The sequence below is a fragment of the Lipotes vexillifer genome, unplaced genomic scaffold (genome assembly GCF_000442215.2).
Source record: "Lipotes vexillifer unplaced genomic scaffold, Lipotes_vexillifer_v1.1 scaffold788, whole genome shotgun sequence".
NCBI classification, from domain to species: domain Eukaryota; kingdom Metazoa; phylum Chordata; class Mammalia; order Artiodactyla; family Lipotidae; genus Lipotes; species Lipotes vexillifer.
Window position 1 is genome coordinate 744354 of NW_006791862.1, and position 6535 is coordinate 750888.

The window sequence follows — 6535 nt, forward strand, 5'->3', positions numbered from 1 at the left end:
CCCCATCATGGTGCTGCTGTCTTCCAGGCCCACACGTCCCTCCCTGGCCTCCTCATGGGTGATGGAGAGTTTATTTTCAACAACCAGTTTATTCAAGGAGAGAGCTTCCTGATCCTCCCCCCGTCGGTGTTCCTAAAGCAAGAGTGGCAGGTGATCAGGGCTGGGGTAGCATCCGGTTCCTACAGTGCAGCTAATTGCATTTGTCACTGATGACCAAGGGGGAAATCACTAAAGACGTCTGAGAAGCAGCAGTATGAATACTTCCGTACGAGCTACGGTTTTGAGCCTTAACCCTACAGTTCACGCACAAGAAAGAGCTCCACTCCTCTCCTCGGGAACTGTTTGTGCAGATGGACACCGTGCGGCTGGATGGGTTGCCACCTGCCCCCAGGAGCCTGGAGCCTCGGCCCGGCTGCCCTGCTGCGGGGGTTTGGCGCCATCCAAGCCAAGAAGGGCGGGAGAAGGTGGGGAACAATTTTCAGTCCAGGAAGCACATCCACTGTTGCTGGTGTTCGCTTACCCAGTAAGCGTGGATTCACCTTTGACCAGATAATCCCTCTACACACCTACGGGTGGTGTGGAGTCCTGTGCTGGCCCTGGCATCTCTCTGGGGCAGGGGGCGGGTGACACTTGCTTACCTCCCCCCAGCCCCCAACAAAATTATGACACATTAACGGAATACATTTAGTCTCTAGAACTCGGCCATGCTCACCACCCCCCCATCCCCAGGGCGCCTCACTTTAGGTCTTACCTGGACAGGGCCCTTTCCTATGGAGAAGTCAGGAAGAGACACAGCCCATCACACACACGAGGTCACCAAGGCAGGAGGAGGGCGAGCGATTTATCAGCTGAGACTCGCCTGAGCTAGGATCACCATGTTGTCCGCTCACTTCGGTCACAAAGCAGCCTTTACTTGTCTTACTGAGCATTCGATGTACGCACAGCCTGATGAGCAAGGAGCTTCAGTCAAATGTATTTTCATGTTTTGTTGAAATAAACCTCCACGTTTGTAGATGAGTCACTGTGTGTCACTTTAGCCCACGCCCAGCACCTCACTCTGGTTCCACTCTGAGTAGGGGAGCTTTGTAAGGGCGAGACCTACCCCTGCAGAAAGTAGAGCCAGTGTAAGGACAGTGGCGCATGGTGCTTCTGCAAACGACACCATTCCCAGCCTGGGCAGTTTTCAGGTCCACATACCCTTGATGGGCTGGGCAGTTTCATGGGTCTTGAAGTGAACACGAAGGTTTGAACCTCTGGGTTTGCATGCTTTGTGGCATTTTCTGGGTCAAGTGAAGAGCAAACCATTTTCAGAGACCACTTCGGGCCCCCCTTTATGGAGAGGTTTTAGATTCGTGGCTTCTGAACGCTAACTTTGGGCACAAAAAGGGACTAGGGGCAGGAAACTCAGGCTTGTGTGCCTTCAACCCTCTGCCTCAGTTTCTATGAATCCATGTGGTTGAAGCAGGAATAACATCTGCAAAGAAAGACTCGGGCCACAAGAGAGGAGGGAGGGGAAGCACCGGGCTTTGCTGACTATTAAACTTGGTGCCGGGTCCGTCTCTCTTTAGGATGTACAGCAAAGCAAAGGGTGGCTTCTGGCAATTTACAAAATATGTATCAGTTTGAATCACCCTAAGCTAGATGTTCTAGAAAGGGGAGCAGGAAGGGAGATTCAGGATCCAGGGGAGGGTGCCGCTTTTTGCCTCCAGCTGCTGCTCTCCATGGGCGGGGGATGCTGGGTGGCACAGAGGCCTTGGGCCTTCTCTCCCCACTAAGCAGGCAGCCGAGAACGAGACCCCAAGTGTAAACTTGGCGCGATCCCTACTCTCGGCCAGCACCTGTTGGTGGTTCTCAGGAAGGTCAGCAGGATTAATGGGAAGATTCCACTGCTGCCTCTGGGAACTTACCTGATACGTACAGTGCTTTCATCTGTTGTTGGGGAATGCCATTTCCTTCATCAGTCTTTTTAATAAAAGAAAGTTTAAAGCTTTCATTAGTATTACCTTGGGGTAATAAGGAAAAGATTGAACAGCGAGGGTTCAATCTTTTGGGAAATGGGATCTAAGCTGGGCCCACACATCTTCCCCCAACTGAAAAACAAGAACACAGTGACAAATGCCAGTGCCTCATGACCATCATAGGGAGGACCCTTGGCATGCTCCTTCCGTGTGCAAGATTCCACACCAGGCTGTGGTGAGAGGCCTGGAGAGGTGCTGAGCTGGAGGTGAACCTGCATTCAAATGCTGGCTCCTCAGCTTGGGCACAAGAAGGGTAAGACCCAGGCCTGCCCTGATCCACATGGTGAGGCGGAGAGTGCTAAGGACCGCACGAGTGTGCAGACAGTGAAGGGCTGAAGCCTATGGGCAGAGAGGCTTCCAGCTGGGAGAGTACGGCAGGTGCCCCCAGTCAAGCACTCGCATCTGCAGTTATTCAGGAGACACTAGGAATGTTGGCTAGGAGCACAGCAGTCATCTGGGAGAGGAGGGACAATGAAATGTGAAAACGCAAGTAGGCAACAGAGCATGATGAGCTTTAAGTGCTCGGCCAGGAAACAAGGTATGTTCCTGAAGAGAGTGGGTCGCCTTTGATGGTTTGGGGGCATGGGAAGATTGGGTAAAAAGGTTTAGAAATCAGCCTAATTAAATGAAAAGAGCACAACCTTGGGTACCAAGAAATCTGGCTCCAAGCTTAGCTCCACGTGCGTATGTCCCTGAGCTGCAGGGGTCACACCCAGGAGAGTAAGCCCAGGCCACCCCAGGAAGCACAGAAATAGTAATGGGCGACTGTCCACTATTTTCAATACTCCACAGATCCTACATATGCCTCAGTCAGGTGACAAAGGCTCACCATGCTGTTGTTTTTCTGGTAACTAAGACATTTACCTACCCGGGAAGTGGTACTGGCTTCCTCATGCTGGCCAAAAGCTCCAATGGGCAGTTAATAATAATAAATAATGAGAACGGGACATCTTCATAAATGCAGTATTTTAGTAAGCAAAATCTTCCAAAACATGGGATTCCCTGTGGTTGGTGGAGGGGTGGAATAGTTACGGAGCCTCAGCTCTGAGGGGACTTGGACCCACCCAGTGGGCTCAGCCCATTAGGAACTGTAAGGAGATGAGACAGATGGCAGCTCAAAGCAGGTCGGATGATGGGCCTAATCCCAGAATCCCCTGATTCTATGACTGGCCTGCTGGGGTGACCAGGAAGGATTGGGGTGAGGAGAGATGGAAACAAAGACATCCAGGCCCTGAATTAGGAAAAAGCTAACAGAGCATTTTTGCCCATACTAACAACTACTTTGGAGCCATGTGGGGATACAACAAGATGAATGCAACCTAGAAGAGAGCTTTCACCCTTGAAGACATTATGCAAGTGACACATTATGCCAGATACAAAATGGGAAATATTGGGCGATTCCACTTATATGAGGTATGGAGAATTTTCAAATTCACAGAGACAGAAAGTAGAATAGGGGTTACTAGGGGCTACAGGGAGGAGGAAATGGGGAGTTATTGTTTAGTGGGTGTAGGGTTTCAGTTTGGGATGATGAAAAAGTTCTGGAGATGGACAGTGGTGATGGTTGCACAACAAAGTGTACTTAATGCTACTGAACTGTGCACTTAAAAACTGTTAAAATGGTAAAGTTTATGTATATTTTACCACAATGAAAAAAAGGAAATTCTGGAGTTGTAAAGTACAATAACAAATGAAAAATTAACTAGAGGGACTAAACAGTAGACTCAGGAAGGCAGAAGAATGAATCTGTGAACTTGAAGATAGAGCAATAGAAAGTATCCAACACGAAGAACAGAAAGAAGAAAGAATGAAAAGTGAACAGAGCCTCAGAGATCCATACAGCAACACCAGGTGTGACAACTGATGTGTAATGGGAGCGCCAGAAGGAGAGCAGAGAGGGACAGGAAAAATATCTGAAGAGATCACGGCTGAAACCTTCCAAATACGATGGAAAACAACCTGCAGATCCAAGAAGCTCAAGAGATCCCAAGTAGGAAAAATACAAAAAGATCTATACCTAGACACTTCATAGCCAACCTGTTAAAAGACAAAGAAAGTCTTGAAAAAAGCTAGAGAAAAACAACTCATCATATATAGAGGAACAACAAAACAAATAATAAATAACAGATAACAGCAATAGAAGCCAGAAGGCAGTGGGCTGATATATTCAAAATGCTACAAGAATTTAAACAAACAACTGTCAACCAAAAATCCTATATCCAGCAAAACAAAGAAGAAATAAAGATATCCCCCACCACCGCCAAAAAAGGGGAAGAATTCGGTGATAGAAAATTTGCTTTATAAGAATTAAAGGCAATCATTCAGATGATTCCAGATGGTAATTTGAATCTACACAAAGATATGGAGAGGCACTTGAAAAGGTAAATATATGAGTAAATATAAAAGACTGTGTGTGTGTGTGTTCTCTTTTAACTTTGTAAAAGAAATAAAATTATGTAAAACAATAATTATATTGCTATATTTTGGGGGTCTATAGCATATATAAATGTGACATGATAATTAGACAAAGGGGAAGAAAAATTGAGCTATATCAAAAACAAATTCCTATATTTTACCGGAAGTTAGTATTTATCTCAAATAGATTGTAATGTAATCCCTAGAACAACCACTAAGAAAATAACTTAAAAATATAATGCAAGTGATATATCTAATAGGGGGTTAATATGCAGAATATATAAAGAACTCCCACAATTCAACAACAGAAAAACCCAAATAACTTGATTTTAAAATGGGCATACAACTTGAATAGACATTTCTCTTAAGATTATATAAAAATGGCCAAAAAGCACATGAAAAGATGCTCAGCATCACTAATCTTTAGAGAAATGCAAATCAATCACAATGAGATATCACCCCACACCCATCAGGATGGCTTCTATCAAAAAACCAGAAAATAGTGTTGGCAAAAATGTAGAGAAATTAGAACCCTTTGCACTGTTGGTGAAATTGTAAAATGGTGCAACCACTATGGAAAAGAGTATGGCAATTCCTCAAAAAAATTAAAAATAGAATTACCGTATGACCCAACAACCCCAATTCTAGATATATATCCAAAAGAGCTGAAAGCAGAGAACATTATGCTTTGTGAAATAAGCCAGTCCCAAAAAGACAAACACAGTATGATTCCATTTATATGAGATATCTAAAGTAGTCAAGGGATTGTTCTGGTAGTCCAGTGGGTAACACTCTACCCTTCCAATGTAGGGGTCACGGGCTCAATCCCTGGTCGGGGAACTAAGATCCTGCATGCCGCACGGTGTGGCCAAAATTTTTTTTTAAATAAAAAATAAAGTAGTCAGAATTCATGAAAAACAATGTACAGTGGTGGTTACCAGGGGCTGAGGGAGAGGAAAATGGGGAGTTATTGCTTAATGGGTATAGAGTTTCAGTTTTTGCAAAATGAGTAAGTTCTGGAGATCTGTTGCACAACAATGGGAATATACTGAACATTACTGAACTGTACACTTTAAAATGGTTAAGATAGTAAATTTTAAGTATTTTACCACAATTTTTTAAAAAGAATACAGTAACTACAACAACAATGGAATTAAAATGGCATACTACTTAACACAAAAGAAGGCAATAAAGGAGGAACAAATGGACAAAAAACTTATCAGTAACTACACTAAGTTTGAAAGGACTAAACACTCCAATCAAAAGGCAGAGACTTAGGGCTTCCCTGGTGGCGCAGTGATTGAGAGTCCTCCTGCCAATGCAGGGGACACAGGAGAGGCCACAACAGTGAGAGGCCCGCATACCGCAAAAAAAATAAATAAATAAAAAGGCAGAGACTGTCAGACAAGTTACAAAAAACTCAACTCTATGCTGTCTACAAGAAACACACTTTAGATTCAAAGACAAAGTATAGAAAACCATATACCATATAAACAGTAACCATAGGAGAGCTGAAGTGACTTCATTAACATTGGAGAAAATATACATAAAGATAAATATCACTAGAGACAGGAAAAATTATAATGATTAAAGCATCAATTTGTTAGGAGCCACAACAATTATAAATGTATACACACCTAAAAACAGAGCCCCAAAATACATAAGGGAAAAATTAACAGAAGTAAATAAAAGAATAGGACTCCCCTGGTGGCGCAGTGGTTTAGAATCTGCCTGCCAGTGCAGGGGACACAGGTTCGATCCCTGGTCCAGGAAGATCCCACATGCCATGGAGCAACTAAGCCCGTGTGCCACACTACTACTGCACTCCAGAGCCCGTGAGCCCCAACTGTTGAGCCCATGTACTGCAACTACTGAAGCCCGTGTGCCTAGAGCCCGTGCTCTGCAACGAGAAGCCACTGCAGTGAGAAGCCCGTGCACCGCAACAAAGAGTAGCCCCCACTCGCCACAACTAGAGAAAGCCCGCGCGCAGCAACAAAGACCCAACGCAGCCAGAAAAAAAGAAGAATAAATAGACGATTCAATAGTAACAGGCCTCTGGATCAATAACTTCCATCCTAAGAAACTGGGGGGGGGGGGGGGGG